This window comes from Felis catus, chromosome D2, assembly GCF_018350175.1.
Source record: "Felis catus isolate Fca126 chromosome D2, F.catus_Fca126_mat1.0, whole genome shotgun sequence".
In the NCBI taxonomy this organism is placed as follows: Eukaryota; Metazoa; Chordata; class Mammalia; order Carnivora; family Felidae; genus Felis; species Felis catus.
In genome coordinates, this window is record NC_058378.1 from 81327193 (window position 1) to 81344445 (window position 17253).

A 17253-nucleotide genomic window follows, 5' to 3' on the forward strand; every position below is an offset into this window, starting at 1 on the left:
TTAAATGAATTTTGTTTTTTAAGTTTATTTATTTTGAGAGAGAGAGAGAGAGAGGAAGGGGCAGAGAGACAGAACACAAATGGAGGAGGGGCAGAGACAGAGGGAAAGAGAGAATTCCTGACAGTGCAGAGCCTGATGCGGGGCTCGAACCCACGAACCTGTGAGATCATGACCTAAGCCGAAATCAAGAGTTGGACACTTCACTGATTAAGCCACCCAGGCACCCCACCATTAAATGATTTTTAAGGTTCCTTTTAACTTCAAAATTCATACCTAACTTTCAAAATTCAGATTTTACCTGAAACTCACAATATCTCATCCTCTCAAAGATATTGGAGAGCACTGAAGATACACTATTAAGTACTGTAATTATCTATAACTACAATTAAACTATTGTCAGTATGATATTAACAATATGTTGTCATTATCTAAGAAATTGTAAGCCTTGTGTTTACACGACACCTTTTGTTAGTGATGGGTTTCAAAGAACATTTTACAGCTATAGTTGAATGTACCATCAGTAAATTGATTGAAAGGAAGGATCCTTCTTAATTGCTTTAAGGATCAGACATATACCCAAGGACACCCCAAGGAACTGCGAGAGTCAGTCTTATCCATTCTGTTTCCACACACTTAGGTTTCTATTACTCTTCAGAATGACCTTTATTAACTGAATCATTAAAATCCAATAAACATAAACTCTTCAGGCCTCACAACTGGTTCATACTCTGGCCATGGGCAGAGGAGGACAGGGGCTACCACGATTATACAGAATAATAATAAATCAATGAGCCGAGAAATGACTCCCCAGGGTAATGGCAAATTAAGTTCACAACCTTGGGCTGTTCAGAGTGGTTTTGGCTCTTGGCTTACACATTTATATCTTTAATTATTTTCTTCCTAAACTAACTACACTGTTGGAAAGATAACCCACATATGAAATAACATGGGAAATATACATCGAATTTTTTTCTTGATTTGTTTTTAGAAAATATTGAAGTTCAACAGTACTGTCTCTTTCCTAATTTCCTAGTGAGTGACAACACCAAAAGGTAGCTTTGGGGTCTTTACCCTGGCTTTCATGATCTTTCCTAACCCCACCAAATTACCCTAAGCAGACACACAATCGGTGTTTATCAAATGCAACATCAAGATAAGCCCCCAGCTCCCACTTAGGACCCCGTTGAACTGCCTACTCTCTGTATAAAAAAATCGGGGTCCAGTTTAGACCAGGCAGCAGCTGACTGACACATACCTGCCCTTTAAAAGAAGTGCTCAATGGGGATCTAAGTTCTTCCAATGACTAAGAGACTGAGGCATTCGCTTAAAGGACTGAAGCCTTCTCCAAACCTGTTTTTCTACTGGTCTACCTTCTTTGATGGGATGACACCATCTTCCCAGTCATTCCAGCTGGAAATGCAAGAGTCGTCCTTTACTCCTCCATTCCACTCACTACCCCTCGCACCACCCCACCCACCAGCGTGCCTGTTTATTGCACCTTTAAAATACACCCGAACGTGCACCTTCCCCTCCCTGTTGGAATCACCGGGATTCCAAGCCAGCATCTTGCCAAAGCCATGAACGGAGGCTTCCCTGATATCTGCAGTTCCTCTCCTCTGCCCCGTCTGTGCTCTACCTGGAAGCCAGAGTGACCGCTTCAAAATAACACATTACCTCGTGCCACTCTTCTGCCAAAAGCCCTCTAGAGTTGTTGTAATGATCTAGTTGCTTCTTCAAACTCACCAGGTGTATGGTAGATAATTATGCTTCAAGCCTATGGGTGTTTTGCTCCCTGAAACATAACAAGCTCCTTTCACGGCGGTGAGTCTTTGCACAAACTTTTCTCCCCTCCTGTTCTGAGGGTGTTCCGACAGGTCTGACTCAACATCCTCTGGTCTAAGCTTAGCCATCTCCTCCTTTTCTTCTTTTTTTTTTTTTGAGATTTCTTTTTAAGTAATCTTTATACCCAACGCAGGGCTCGAACTCAAAATCCTGAGCTCAAGAGTCACAGGCTTTACTGACTGAGCCAGCCAGGCGCTCTATAGCCGTCCCCTCATTGAATCCCTCCCTTACACCCTAAAGTAGGTAGTGCCCCCTTCCTCATGTTGTTCCTACCTTTGCGGTTTTTCTCTTCCTGATCGCAATTGTAATTCTTGCGTTAATTTAAAAAAAAAAAAAATCTGTTTTCTCCACCGGATTGTAGGATTGTGGAAAAGGGCCCTGCCTGCCATTCTGGCCCTGGTGCCTGACGGGAAGTAAGCCCCGAAGAAGCATTTATTGAATGGCTGGCACGGCTGTTAACAGCCGAATGCCTTATCTAACTTTATTTCCTTGAGAACGAGGTGTAGTTAAAACCAAAAGCCATTTTGCTCTGCCACAGAAAGGGCTGTGCTCCAGAGGAATCTGAAGTGGAGACTGTTTCAGGTCAAGTTCATTCAACTCAGGCGCTTGTAAATGTTAGCTTGGTTACACACACGGCCTTCCTTTTCACCAGCCTCAAGGAGACGTTTCGAAAATCTCATTTTATCCAGTAAAATTAAGGAAACGGGCAAGCCATCTTATTTTTGAGACCAAAGGCTCCCCAGATCATCCACCCAGCAAAATCTCACTGCCATGAGATACTGGTGTGTTCATTACCTAAGAGACTGGTACGAATTTAACAGTAATTACACAAGCCCAGGATGGTTTTTTTTTTTAAATCTGTTTAGCAGGGTTTTTTTTTTTTTCTCAAGTAGTCTTGACCCCTAAAGAATATTAATTCTATCAATTAGGTTATAATTTAAATATTATCATTAAGAAATGCACATATCCCTCTCTCTCTGCCCCTCCCCATCTCATGCTCTGTCTCTCCAAAAGAAATAAATGTTAAAAAAAATTTTTAAAAAAAGAAAGAAATGCTTATATAAACCAAGTTCAAAGCTTAGGAAAAAAAAAAAAAACAATTTCAAAGCAACATCTTTTAAATAGCTGTAGTTTCAAATCCCCATCAAAAGGCTAAAATCATGGCAATCCTGACCTCCGATGCTCACCCAGCCCCGGAAAGGGGGCAGATCGACTTGATGGTTGCCGCTGGGTCGCACCAGGAGCTCCGGTTCACCTCAGCATTATTCCTCGGCCGAGTCTATTCCTGCTAACTTGGATTTTACCTCCTCTGGACGGGAAGAGGGAGCGCTGTTTGGACGCGCCTCCTCACCTCCTCTCCGGAGGACCCGCCCGGTCACACCCAGGAGCGGGGCGAGCCAATCAGGCTCCAGGAGGGGTTTGTGCACACCCGCATCAACCCGGAATGGCCTGAATGACTCATGGAGGACCCAAGGTGGTGCGAACTCCTCACCGAGTAAACAACTCACAACCCTGTTCTTGCATTTTTGTGCTCGCAGGGCTGGTGAGGAGCCAGGGGCGTAGATGCTTATGGTTGGGAGCCTCCAGCTGCATTGGGGGTTGCGGGGGGGCGGCATTTCTCTCCTGGGAGGTTGAAGGAAGGGAGGAGGCATTCCTTTCTCCTAGACCCCAGGTGCCAGTTCTTGTAGCTGTGCCCTGTCCCCTTTCAGGTTGTCAGGGACCCTTCTCTGGTCTTGTGTCTCAGGAACACGGTCTCTCGTTCTCCTCTCCTGCCTCCCAGTCTCAGTCTGGAATGCACTCACTGCCCACCCACCTGTCTATTGGTTAAAAGCAAGTCTTGGGGCTCCTGGGTGGCTCAGTCGGTTGAGCGTGGGACTTAGCTCAGGTCATTCTCTCACGGGTTCGTGAGTTCGAGCCCCACGTTGGGCTCCGTGCTGACAGCTCAGAGCCTGGAGCAGGTTTCGGATTCTGTGTCTCCCTCTCTCTCTGCCTCTCCCCCACTCACGCTCCGTGTCTCTCTCTCTCTCTCTCTCTCAAAAATAAATGCTTAAAATTAAAAAAAAAAACAGTGCTTATAAAAAAAAAACCAAACAAGTCTTGCAGGGGCCTGGGTGGCTCAGTTGGTTAAGCATCCAACTTCCAGCTCAGGTCATGATCTCATGGTTTGTGAGTTTGAGCCCCCCTCCCCCACCCCCGCCCCCGCCCCCACGCCACCCCACCCCCGCATTGGGCTCTCTGTTTCTTTTTTTTTTAATTTTTTTTCAACGTTTATTTATTTTTGGGACAGAGAGAGACAGAGCATGAATGGGGGAGGGGCAGAGAGAGAGAGACACACAGAATTGGAAACAGGCTCCAGGCTCCGAGCCATCAGCCCAGAGCCCGACGCGGGGCTCGAACTCACGGACCGCGAGATCGTGACCTGGCTGAAGTCGGACGCTTAACCGACTGCGCCACCCAGGCGCCCCGGGCTCTCTGTTTCTTAGCACACAGCCCGCTTTGGATCCTCTGGCCCCCTCTCTCTACCCCTCCCCCCCCAAAAAAATAAACATTAAAAAGAAAATTTTAAAAACGTAAAACAAGTCTTGCACTTCACTGTCTCTTGGAAACTTTGCCTATTTTCCATCTCCCAACCTAAATCAGAGTGACTTTCTCCCTCTTGGGTTCTGGGTCTGGATTTTATTAATACTTTTATTATTCTAACATGTTGTAACCGATATATATTTATCTGTTCAACTCTCCCATTAGAAGTTAACTTGAAATGGATCGAGAGATCAAACAGAAGACCTGAAATTTTAAAATTCCTGGAAGAGTGGTGCTGGGTGGGCTCGTTGGTTAAGTGTCCAACTTCGGCTCAGGTCATGATCTCATGGTTCGTGAATTTGAGCCCCGTGTCAGGTTCTGTGCTGACAGCTCAGAGCCTGGAGCCTGCTTCGGATCCTGTCTGTGTCTCTCTGCCCCTCTCCTGCTTGCTAACTTGCATGCGTGCTCTCTCTCTCAAATATAAATAAACATGTATTTATTTATTTTACATTTATTCATTTTTGAGAGACAGAGCACAAGTGGGGGACAGGCAGAGAGAGAGAGACACACACAGAAGCAGAAGCAGGCTCCAGGCTCCGAGCTGTCAGCACAGAGCCTGACGTGGGGCTCGGACTCACGAACCGTGAGATCATGACCTGAGCCGAAGTCGGACGCTTAACCGACTGAGCCACCCAGGTGCCCCAAGTTTTCTGTTCCTTTTTAAAAAGCTTTTGACGGGTGCCTGGGTGGGTCAGTTAGTTAAGTGTCTGGCTTCAGTTCACGTCATGATCTCATGGTTTCTGAGTTCAAGTCCTGCTCAGTGTAGAGCCTGCTTCAGATCCTCTGTCTCCCTCTCTCTACTCCTCCCCCACTCTCTTTCTCTCTCTCTCTCTCAAAAATAAACATTAAACACATTTTTTGAGATAGATACTAACCTTATTTTCAGCCTACTTTTTCAAATATGTGCACTGAAGACTGTGAATTTCCCTCCAAGCCCAGATTTAACCAAAGTCCCCACGTTTTTATTTTTTGTGAAGTTGTATTAAAGCATGACGTGCGCAAGAAAGTGCCCGGTATTAAATATACAGGTTGATGAATTATCCCAAAGTAAACACACCTGTAACCAGCTGATAACCACACTTGTAACCCAAATCAAGAAACAGCTATTAGTTATTTCAAAGCTTGAGTCTCATAATATTGCCTGTTCCTTTAAAGTTCATGCCGGATCATTCCAACACCTGAATCACTTATAGGTTCGTCTCTCTTTTCTGTTTTTCAGTTGTTTGGTCACGTATCTTGGCATTCCTGGTTTTATTTATTTATTTATTTATTTATTTTTTTATTGAACACTCAACACTCTTTGTGAAAATCGTAGAGGTCTTGGTAGTCGTTATCCATAGAGGATTTCATTTACTTTCGTCATCAGTTAATTTAGCTGAGGGTGGTCTATTTTCAGTTTGCATTTATTCTTAGGATGTAGCCATTTCAGGGATCTGAGCTGAAAACTCGGGGTCTTTACTAGTGCCCTTCCCTTTCAGCAGGCCTTCTGATTCATTTTGGTTCCCAGCACCTAACACCGCCCAGACTTCTGCTCTTCTGTGGTCGGCAAGTTCCTCAAGTGGGTCTCAGGGGGCTCAATGTCTGTGCTCCCTTTTCTCTAGGGAGAAACCACCCCTTAAGCCTTGGTTGTTTCGGGGGAATTCAACCCAGTGTTTTTGTCTCCCAGCTCAGTGCGCCCGTTCAAAGCTCTGCGATATTGCTTTGTGTTTGTCATCCACGACCCAGTGATGATTCAGCAAATGCCAAAGGTCCAATGTAGGGGGATGTACGGCCAACTTCACTATGAGTTAACAGTGCAGAACCTGCTTGGGGTTCTCTCTCTCTCCCTCTCTCTCTGCCCCTCCCCTGCTCGAATGCCCCTCTCTGTCTCTCTGTCTCTCAAAATAAATCAACTTAAAAGATGGGGTGCCTGGGGACTCAGTCAGTTGGGTGTCCGACTTCGGCTCAGGTCATGATCTCATGGTCTGTGGGTTCGAGCCCCACGTCGGGCCCTGTGCTGACAGCTTGGAGCCTGAAGCCTGCTTCAGATTCTGTGTCTCCGTCTCTCTCTGCCCCTCCCCAATTCCCACTCTGCCTCTCTCTCAAAAATAAATAAACTTTAAACAAAATTTAAAAAGAAATGAAAAGATCTACGTCCTGATTTCAGTGGCTCAGATAGTTGTAATGATAGGATATTTCAGGGTTAGCTTGTCCCCTCTGTGAATTGTGAGGTGGGCTTTTCAGATTGGATGTAGTCTCTTGGGCACTATAGCTACATGAATATGCACCTTGTCCTAACTTATGCATTCTGTTCTGTGTGTGTGTGTGTGTGTGTGTGTGTGTATTTTTTGAAAATGTTCAGAGCCATAGAACAGTTCAAAGTCATACAATGGATTTGACTGTTTACATTATGCCAGATTGATTTTTCTCTTTCTCTTCCTTCCCAGATACACACACACACACACACACACACACACACACACACACGAACATACACATGCACACTTTTTGAACCATTTGAAAGATGCACACACCATAATACTTCAGTCCTCAACACTTTAGCATGTTTTTCCCAAGAACCAGGACATTTTCTTCCGTAACCACAATACCACAATAATACACCCCCAAATTTAACATTGATACAATAATATTATCTAATGTTCCGTCCCTATTCGTATTTTCCCAGTTGTCTTAATAATGCGCTTTATGGTTGCTGTTGGGTTTTTTCTTTTTAAATGATTGGGACCCTTTTCAGGATTACACTTGGCATTTAATTGTCTTAGTCCTTCAGTCTTCTTTAGTGTAGAGCAGTCTCCGTATTTTTTTGTTTCTTTCACGACACTGATATTTTTGAAGTGGCCGGGCCGGTTACCTTATAGAAGGTTCCATGCTGGATTTGTCTGATTGTCGCCTCGTGGTGTTTTGACTCAAATATTTGTACCAGGAATGTAATGTTACACAGACGATGCTCTGTCTCTTTCGTTGCGTCTTATCAGGAGGTCCATGATGTCAGTTCTGTATCCTGATACAATGTCACTGCTGCCACTGAAACAGAAGAGACGAATGTTCTGGAATGAAATGTACTTAGGAGTTGGGGAATCCGTTAAGAAGACAAAGACTCATTTCTCAAGGCTGCCAGGACTGATGCTACAGGAGCCGGTCAATTTGTATTGCTTAAGCCACAGCTTGGCTCTTCTTCCGGGTAGAGGGTGGCAGGTAGTATGAAAATGAAGGACATGCCCCTCCTCCCTAAGGCACCTCCTAGCACAAGAGAGACGCTAACACGTATGAAAGAATTTTCCAGTGTGATGGGAGAGAATATTTTTCAGCTTAGGACTAGAACCCAGATGTGTGCATGGCAAGAATCGTGACTCAGGGGGTTGGTAATTGGCACAGACCCCACTCTCCATGTTTTTATTTTCACTGCTTCCCAGTATGTACTTACGATTCTAATTACGTCTGTTTCCTCCTTGCCTTCCACATTCACTGTAGTCATTCACATTTCTATTCCCTCCCTCATGTTGACTCACCGGAGCCCTACCCTGCACTGCCCCGCAGGACCTGTGGTAGCCTGCCTCCAAGATGGCTCCCTGTGAGCCTTCCTGCCTCCTGGTGTTCTCACCTGTACCCTGCCTCACTGTGCCAGAGCCGGTCTGTGTGCCCAATGACATATGGCAGAAGTGGTGTGTCACTTCCAAGATTAGATTATAAAAGGCTGGGGCTTCTGTCTTGGGCTGGTCTTCAATCTCTCTCTTTCTCCCTCCCTGCCTCTCTCTCTCTCTCCCTTTCTTTCTTTCTTTCTTTCTTTCTTTCTTTCTTTCTTTCTTTCTTTCTTTCTTTCTTTCTTTCTTTCTCTTTCTTTCTTTCTTTCTTTCTTTCTTTCTTTCTTTCTTTCTTTCTTTCTTTCTTTCTTTCTTTCTTTCTTTCTTTCTTTCTTTCTTTCTTTCTTTCTTTCTTTCTTTCTTTCTTTCTTTCTTTCTTTCCTCCTCCTCCTCCTCCTCCTTCTTCTTCTTCTTCTTCTTCTTCTTCTTCTTCTTCAATCACCTACCAATTGCCATGTCATGAACACACTCAAGCATTCTATGGAGAGACCTACATGGCGAGGAACGGGGCCAAGGATCAGAGAGGACTGACTCCTGCCAAGAGCTCAGCGAGTGAGCTGGGGGGCAGATTCTCCAGTCTCAGCCAAGCCGGGAGGGGACAGCAGCCCCAGCTGTCAACTTCACCGTAATCTCTGAAGAGACTGAGCCAGACCCACCCAGCTGAGGCATCCCAGACTCCAGACCCTCAAACACTGTGAGACCGCTATTTATATATGTATGTGTGTGTGTATATATCATATATCATATATATATAATCATATATACGAGCATATTATCTATACTACATTCCTCTCTGTTCTGTACTTTCCTTTTTTTTCACCTAACGTTATATTTTGCTTTCTTTTTATTACCATGGTTTCTCATACTTTAAACAACTATATAATATTCCATTCTATAAATTTGCCATAATTTATTTAACCAGTCCACCGCTGATAGGCAGTTTGTCTTTAGTCTTTTGCTACTGTGATAGGGTGAGTAAAAACATGTCAACAGCTTAATCCCCTGAACCTGTGAATGTGTCCCCTTTCATGGCCAAATGGGTTCTGCAGCTGTGATTAAGTTAAGGGTGGTGAAAAGGGGAGAGTAGCCTGTATTATCCAGGTGGCTCCCATGTAACCAATCACAAGAGTCCTTTTTTTTAAAAGGGAGGCAGGAGCTTTAGAGTCAGGATGAAGGTGTGAGCGGCGCTTCGGGTGATAGAAGGTTGGAACCAGAGAATGTGGGTATCCCCCAGAAGCTGGAACAGGCTCGGAAATGTACTCTCCCCTAGAACCTCCGGAAAGAATAAGCCTTTGATTTTAGCTGGGCGAGACCCATTGTGGACTTCTGGCCTCCAGAACTGTAAGGTAACAAACTTATGTTGTTTTAAGCAGCTATGTTTATGGGAGACGGTTACAGCAGCTGCAGGAAATGCACAGCTACCATTACGATTATAAACAGAGTTGCATTGAATTATCTCGTACATTGCACATTTTGCATTTTGTGCAAGCATACTGGGAAAAGAAATGCCTAGATGTAGGATTGCCCAAAGGCAGTGTTAGTTTGGTTCAGTCCCACTTCCAACGGTAATTTTTGTGAGAACGTCTTCCACAGCCTCTCCAATGAGTGCATAAACTTTTGGATTTTTACCGTTCAGCAATTGAAAAACCCTAATTTCTTTGAACGAGCTAATTATTACTACGTACTCCTCATCTGCACACCATATTTAGAATCTCCGTCAGAGGTAGGACTAAGTCCTTGTTTCTATTTTATTCCATGCTGTTTGCCTGTGTCCCTCCTATTATCTTACATAGAGCAGGCTCTCCTCATAGAATGATAAAAGGATGTATATCCAAAGGTATCCATTCTACAATAGTGGGCAAGAAACGTTATATAGAATTCATTTTACCCATCTTTCTATCCAACAAATACCACGTATAAAAACATTTCCTCTGTTTTGGACAAAAACATCCTTCATGGTAACCGTTGCTGAGTGCAGAGTTAAGGAATGGTTGCCTGCCCTCATTGTGTCCCCTGCCCCCTTTTTTTTGTTGCTGTTGACTGATGGATGGAAGGTGGGATCACCAACGGGTGGCCTCCCCCTGCCTCTGTGCCCCAGACAGCTACCGCAGACCTTTCCGCTTTAACAGCAACACGATCCCCGCTCCTGGAGGTAGCCCATCTTATTGATTATTTGCACAACAGCTAAAACTTGTTTGTGCCCTATTTAAGGATGCACAGCCGTGCCGCAGACTGTAACCTTCTGCTCTTCTGGTGAAGAATGAAACCTCTAGAAACTTCCACCTCCTTCCTTCTCTTAGCTTGGGAATGGTTCCTTAGGTTTCTCCCTGTCTATTTACACTGCCAGCGCCTTTCCTGTTTTTGAGATCTTAAAACTTCACAGAACGAAAAATCTGTCCCTTTTCCTAAAAAACGTTGGAGACTTTTCGTTGTTTTAAATTCGTTTCTTTTGTTTATAATGTAACCCGGTTGGTTTGAAATTTAATTAAAAATGTTGTTTGGCAAAAGTTCTGACCCGAGAAATCTCCTGGGTCATCACTTAAGCTGTTAGCTAAAACTTAACTACATAGCGCTTAGCCTCAATGCGCATCAGTGTGCACATTCAGAATTTTCAAAACTTGCAAGAGACCACAAAGCTTAAGTATTTTTTTTTTAATGTTTATTTTTGAGAGAGCTAGGGGGACAGCGTGAGAGTGGGGGAGGGGCAGAGAGAGAGGGAGATAGAATCCGAGGCGGGTTCCAGGCTCTGAGCTGTCAGCACGAGCCCCACATGGGGCTCCAACTCCTGGACTGCGAGGTCATGACCTGAGCCGAAGCCAGACGCTTAACCGACTGGGCCACCCAGGTGCCCCACGACCTAAGTATAGTAAGTCCTAGAAAGACAAAACCTATTGACAATGAGCCTAATTAGGAAACTTCTTTGGTTACGGACAGGGGTACAACAGGATGAAGCCTTTTAAGAGAAACCCGTGACTTCCGTCCTCTTGCCATCCTGAATCGGTGGCAGTTAATACCCCACGAAGACTCTGAAGATAGACTGGCGCTTCTCCATCCTTTTCTGATCGCGTGTGCCCGCTTTCTGATGGGCTCTTATTCCCCACGAGACCTAACCGTGAGTCGTTTCGCGGTCCCCCAACAGGAGGGCGCGTTTGTGACGCACGCTGTCCGAGGGCCCGGCGCTTCACGTGCCGATTTGTTGATCATCGTGGGGTCGTGACTTGATGACCCACGACTGTAACCTGAGGTGCACACGATGGGAACGTGGTGACGCAGGAGAACGTGATGACGCAGGAGCACTGAGGCTGTTAGCGCGAGAGTCGGGTCTGTTCGTCCCAGCTGTTTGTGCTAGAGCTTTCTCCCGGTGATGGTGCTGGCCACCACTGCTTCCAAATGGCACCTCTTCAGCTTGAGTAAATTTTAGATAAAGATGAACTAATATCGGGATAAGCCCTGGGTGTTGTATGTAAGCCAGCTTGACCATCAATTATATTAAACAATAATAAAAAGGAAAAAAAAATGAACTAATGTACAGACATGTGGTCGTCCCAAGGACATTTAAATTAGCATTAGAACTAGTATTTCTAAACTCCCTACCTCCCCACTACAGTGTGGGACCCTACTCTTCTCCCTTAGGAAATCAATTTCCTATGGACGGTATTTTTTTTCCCCCAACACAGAATGTATAACAGCCCTCATTCTTCTGTGATATAACAATCTAAATTTCCATTGCTTTTTCGTTTTCCAAAGCTCCACTGTGCCTATTTTTATGCCTTAAAAAAAAAAAAAAACACCTCTGTAATCACTTATGTGGTAATTTCCACACCCCACTCCCTGCCTCAGCTAGGTGGTAAGCCCCAGGAGTACAGGAATCACACCTGCCTGTTCACTGTGTCACCAGCATTTTCGCAGTGTGGACACTTCGTTAGGGCCTTAAGGATTGAATAAGTAAATGGAAGTGTGGGCAGGATTGAAAACGTCCAAGATTAGAGAAAACTTCTAGTGCTATGGATAAAGAAACATTGACCCAAGGCAGTGTTTCTTTTTTTTTTTTTTTAACATTTATTTATTTTTGAGACAGAGAGAGACAGAGCATGAATGGGGGAGGGGCAGAGAGAGAAGGAGACACAGAATCGGAAGCAGGCTCCAGGCTCTGAGCCATCAGCCCAGAGCCTGACGCGGGGCTTGAACTCACGGACCGCGAGATCGTGACCTGGCTGAAGTCGGACGCTTAACCGACTGCGCCACCCAGGCGCCCCCCAAGGCAGTGTTTCTTTACCATATTTTCATCATTTTTCCTCAGGGAGAAAAATTCTAAGAAAAATCAAATACATTGAAGGGAATTAAATATTCAGATAATGTTGAGCTTTGAAAGGCCACTGTAATAGCTAAGATCCCCCCACCTCCAGGAATTAATTTGGGACCTGTTGTTCAAGTGGAAGGTCTATGATTTGAGGTCTGGTCTCCTATTTCTCTGTGGGCTTCCTTTTACTTCCTGAAGGTTTGATTGACCGTAGAAGGGTAGGGGAGGAGGGTGGTTGTCCTCAGAAGTGTGGTTTGCGAGCTCCTGGGTTGGGTGAGGCATGGAGGTGAAATGAGAGAATTTCTGGCAATGAACTTGTATCCCGTCTGCGGGAGGTTTGGTGAGAAGGAGCCAGGGAGACTGGAAGCGGTTGGCAGAACCTTGGGAAAGACTTGTGGATCCAGTTCTACCAGGAATCAATCCAGGAATATTAAACTTGACAATGATGCAAAAGTGGCTTTGCCCTGTGTGGGGAGAATTGCCCCTCTGGGGGACAGATTCATCTACATCCCCTGTTACCACTGGTTCTGTTCAACTTGGTGTGAACCAGGCTGTGCAAGACAAGACTGGAAGACCCGAAAGGGCGTGATGTGAACGTTGCATATTTTTTCCCACTGAGGCACAGATTTTTTTTCCCCCTATAATTTATAAGTGACTGGCATTTTCAAATTTTAGATTGCTCTCTATTAATTTCACAGTTTGTAATAACTGTGATTAGCTGTTTGCTTCTTTCCTCACGGTTATACTATTTTGTTCCTCTGGGTATGAAAAAGGAATGAGAGGTTTTTAAATAGGATTTTTATCAACGGAAAGTAGGAGCTGTGTGCATTTCCCTCACCGAGGTTCGTGGAGAAGGTAGCCTAAAGGACAACCTTTATGGACCCGGGGCAAGCTGTATTGATTGTGTAATGTGTATATTTGGGGGGGGGGGGAAATCTATAGTTAAAAAAAAGCTTGCCACTTCATTATTTATAACAGCCAAAAGATGAACAACTCCGGTGTCCATCATCAGATGAACAGATAAGCAAAGGGTTTATACATAAAACGGGATACGTTTCAGCCTTAAAAAGGCAAGCAGGCTACGGCCTGGATGGACCTTGAAGACCATACGCCAAGTGAAATAAGCCAGTCACAAAAGGATAAATGCTGTCTGATTCTACTGTCAAAGGACAAAAATAATTTAGGAACGCTTGTCCTTTGTTTAAGAGCAAATAAGCCACCGAGGGGGGACTATAGTGTCCCTCAAGCAGTGGGATACTCTTCCTGAGGGATTTTGGGCGAGAGTGAGTTTTATAGAGCTTTAGAGGAACCATGCAGAGCAGGGCGTGATTGGCTGGGGTGCATCTGTGACCTTCATTAGAAAGCTCTAGGAGGAAATCAGTAGAGCCCAGAGCTGGCTCAGCATTTGGCATGTTCTGGTCAAGTGGGAGCAGTTACTGGAACACAAAAGTTTGGTTTGCTGATCTGGCACCTGGGGCTGGAGTGCCTCTAACGTGGGCCTGGAAGTTTAGTTCTCCTCTTCCCTAGAGCAGGCAAATCCATAGACCTAGAATGTAGAGTAGAGCTTGCCAGCAGCTAGGGAAAAGGAGGGGGGGGGGGGTGTTTGGTGGCTAAGCATAGGATTTTAGCTTAAGATTAAAAAGGAAAGTTGTGGAGATGGGTAGAAGTGATAGTTGTACAGTAACGTGAGCGTCCAAAACACCGCTAAACTGTATGTATACATACAACGGTTACAGCGGGGGCGCTTGGCTGGCTGAGTCGGTTGAGCGTCCGACTCTCGATTTCAGCCGAAGTCACGATCCCGGGGTCATGGGCTCGAGCCTCGGGTCAGGTTCCACACGGAGCGCGGAACCTGCTTAAGATCCTCTCGCTCATGACATGAGCCGAAACCGAGAGTTGGATGCCTAATCCACCAAGCCACCCAGGTGCCCGGACGGTGACTAGAGGTTAGATTTCTCAACCGATCCGGTCAACAGACAGAGGACGTTGAGAGCATGTCTCAAAGTGCAGGGGAAGCATATAGACTCGGGCGGTAACTGCTGCCTCTTGCACAGAACTGTGCTTTAAAAAAAAAAAATTCCCCTTTTTTATAGGAAATCAGGAAAATATGTGTAAAAAACTTTTGCCACTTAATGGGAGAAATTTAAGCTAAATAATGTTTGGCATCTTCATCCTTAAATGAAAAGATGACTTAAAAATCTCTAAGATTACTACTTTGTAACTGATCAGCACAAAACCATTGAAACTTTGGATGTTCAAGAAAAACATTTTTAACTCCCTGTATTTTGTTCCCTTGCCGAGGGGCGCTGGCGAACATAACAAGTAATTTCAGACACTGAACAGACTCGGTACAGGATGCAGGAGAAGAAAGCCTTACATTTAGCCTGTACGTTTTGCCTTTTATTTTTCTGGAATTCAAGTGCAGCCTGGACCTTGAAATCTCTGGCCTCTGAGTCTCTCAGAACCGCGGTGGTATGTTAGCTCAGTGGTAAAAGTGAGATGTGACTTTGGTGAAAAAGTGAAATGTGTCCTGATAGCCATTTTCATGAGACACCTGGATGAATTGTTTTTCAGCCCTCCCTATTCGGTAGATTTATTAAGTAGAAAATTTCAGGAAGGTTTTGTTTGTTTTTTCTGAAAATGTTTTCTGGGGTAAAACTTTGTAATCTTTTTTTCTGTCTCCTGGAGTAGTCCTAGTAATAAATGCAGATACTAGGGAATGATTGTTTTTGGGCAGAAGGCAATATAAATACTTTGGGTTTTCTATGTGACTTATGTACAGGGTCAACAGACACTGCTAAGACCATCATCCTAAATAGCAAATGTGTCCGAGTTGGGCTCGGCCACTGTGGTTGCTGTTGGCCCAGAGCGAGCCCTGGGAAGCAGGTACGCCAGGGAGCAGTGGTGCAAAGCCTCTAGCAATGGTTTTGCACACTGCTTTCCAGAACTCCAGTCTATCAGCAGATTAAGGCTTTGATATTAGGTGAGGCTTTTTGGTTAAGGCTTGTATGGGTTTATATCCAATTAAAAATCAGCTTTCAATGTATTAAAGAACCCTGTTTATTTCAAAGCAAACTTGGGGGATGCTTCCTTACATATGTCCACTTTTGTTCTTTCGTGGTGCTACGTACTAATTTCACGGCCCATCTGATTATTTCCTCCATGAATCAGAAAATCCTTGTGTCCACCTCCCTGCTTCCCCTCTCTTGATCTTGGCTGCTCTTGGCCTCTTGCACTTAACTGCGAAGTCGATTCTAAACTTTGTATTTTCACAAAAGTTGTTGAGATTTCCATTGGGATTAAATCGATAGGTCATTCTGCGGAGAGCTTTACGGTAGCGAATTTTCCAATCTCCGAGCTTCATTTAGTTCCTCATTTCTTATGTCTGTGGTACATTCTAAAATGCTATGATTTTCTCCATTAAGGCCTCACACGTTTCATAGATTGATTAGTTTCATTGCATTTTCAGTGCTATTGTAAATTGTTCGAATTGTTCACGTTTAATTTTTTAAAAACATGCATTATTTTGAGAGAGAGAGCACGCGTGTGCACGCAAGCTGGGGAGGGGCAGAGAGAGAGGGAGAGAGAGAATCCCAAGCAGGCTTGCATGGTCAGCACAGAGACCGACATAGGGCTCAGTCTCGTGAACCATGAGGTCATGACCTGAGCCGAAATCAAGAGCCAGATGCTCAACTGACAGAGCCACCCATGTGCCCCCAGTAATTTCTTTCAAGGGGCTGATCCATTTCATCTAATCTGTAGGCTTTCTAAACAAAGTTCTTTTTAGTAGTATCTTTTATTAGTCTAATGTCTGTAGGGCCTGGAACATGCCCCCTTTCTTTATTCTGGGTGTTGGTAATCTGTGTTTCTCCCTTTTTCTTGGTCAGTCTGCCTAGAGCTTTAACCATTTTATTTCTTCAAACAACCAGCTTTGGATCTCGTTGACTTTTCCAATTTTCTGTTTTAAATTTTACTGATTTGTCTTCTATATAGTCTTCTGCTTGACTTGGGGTTTATTCTGCTTTTCTCTGCTTGAAGTAGATACTTAGATGATACTTTTCTGATGTAATAACTTAGTGCTATAAATTTTCCTCTTAGCACAAATTTGGATAAGTTGATTATGTTTGTTCAGTTCAAAATATTTTCTAGTTCTCCCTGAGATCTCCTCTTTGACCCACACAGCCTTTACAAGAACATTGTTTAGGTGTGCCTGGGTGGCTCAGTCGGTTAAGTGTCTGACTTTTCCCACCACCACCCCCAAATTTTAATTTAAATTCTAGTTAGTCAACATACAGTGCAATATTGGTTTCAGTAGTAGAATTTAGGGACTCATCACTTGCATACAACACCCGGTGGTCATCACAACAAGTGGCCTCCTTAATACCCATCACCCATCTAGCCCATCCCCTGCCCACTTCCCTCCATCAACCCTCAGTTTATCTCCATGGTTCAGAGTCTCTTGTGGTCTGTTTCCATGCCCCCCCCCACCCCGCCCTTTTACACTATATACAAAATCCTAGAGGAGAACACAGGCAGCAACCTCTTTGACCTTGGCTGCAGAAACTTCTTACTAGACATGTCTCTAGAGGTAAGGGAAACAGAAGCAAAAATGAACTACTAGGACCTCATCCAGGTAAAAAGCTTCTGAACAGAAAAGGGAGCCATCAACTAAACTAGAAGGTGGCCTACAGAATGGGAGAAGATATTGCAAATGGCATATTGGATAAAGGGTTAGTTATCCAAAATCTATGAAGAACTTAACACACTCAATACCCCCCAAATGAATAATCCAGTTAAGAAATGGGCAGAAGACATGAATAGATGCTTTTCCAAAGAAGACTTCTGGGAGACACATGAAAAGATGTTCAACGTCAGTGATCATCAGGGAAATACAAAACCACAATGAGATACTATCTCAGACTTGTCATAACGGCTAAAATTAACACGAGA

The 17253-nt window shown here is 44.4% G+C and overlaps 2 protein-coding genes across 14 annotated transcripts in view; one reads left to right on the plus strand and one right to left on the minus strand.

Annotated features, from left to right (window-relative positions):
- The window catches only part of DHX32 (DEAH-box helicase 32 (putative)), a 59340-nt gene extending 56168 nt beyond the window's left edge, over positions 1 to 3172 (minus strand). For 5 of the 9 annotated variants that reach the window (XM_011287617.4, XM_011287616.4, XM_011287618.4 and 2 more), the window contains exon 1: positions 3017 to 3172. The gene's annotated coding sequence lies outside the window, so the exon portion shown is untranslated. The remainder of the gene's footprint in view (positions 1 to 3016) is intronic. The other 4 variants (XM_045041028.1, XM_045041026.1, XM_045041027.1 and 1 more) reach the window with 1 other exon arrangement.
- Positions 1 to 17253, plus strand: part of FANK1 (fibronectin type III and ankyrin repeat domains 1) — a 104611-nt gene that overhangs the window by 2436 nt on the left and 84922 nt on the right. Inside the window, exons 1-2 of one of the 5 annotated variants that reach the window (XM_045041031.1) lie at positions 8822 to 9349; positions 10938 to 11115. The exons of 3 other annotated variants lie outside the window; for them this stretch is intronic. The gene's annotated coding sequence lies outside the window, so the exon portion shown is untranslated. Of the gene's footprint in view, positions 1 to 8821; positions 9350 to 10937; positions 11116 to 17253 lie in introns of those variants that run through there. One more of the 5 variants, XM_045041032.1, reaches the window with a different exon arrangement.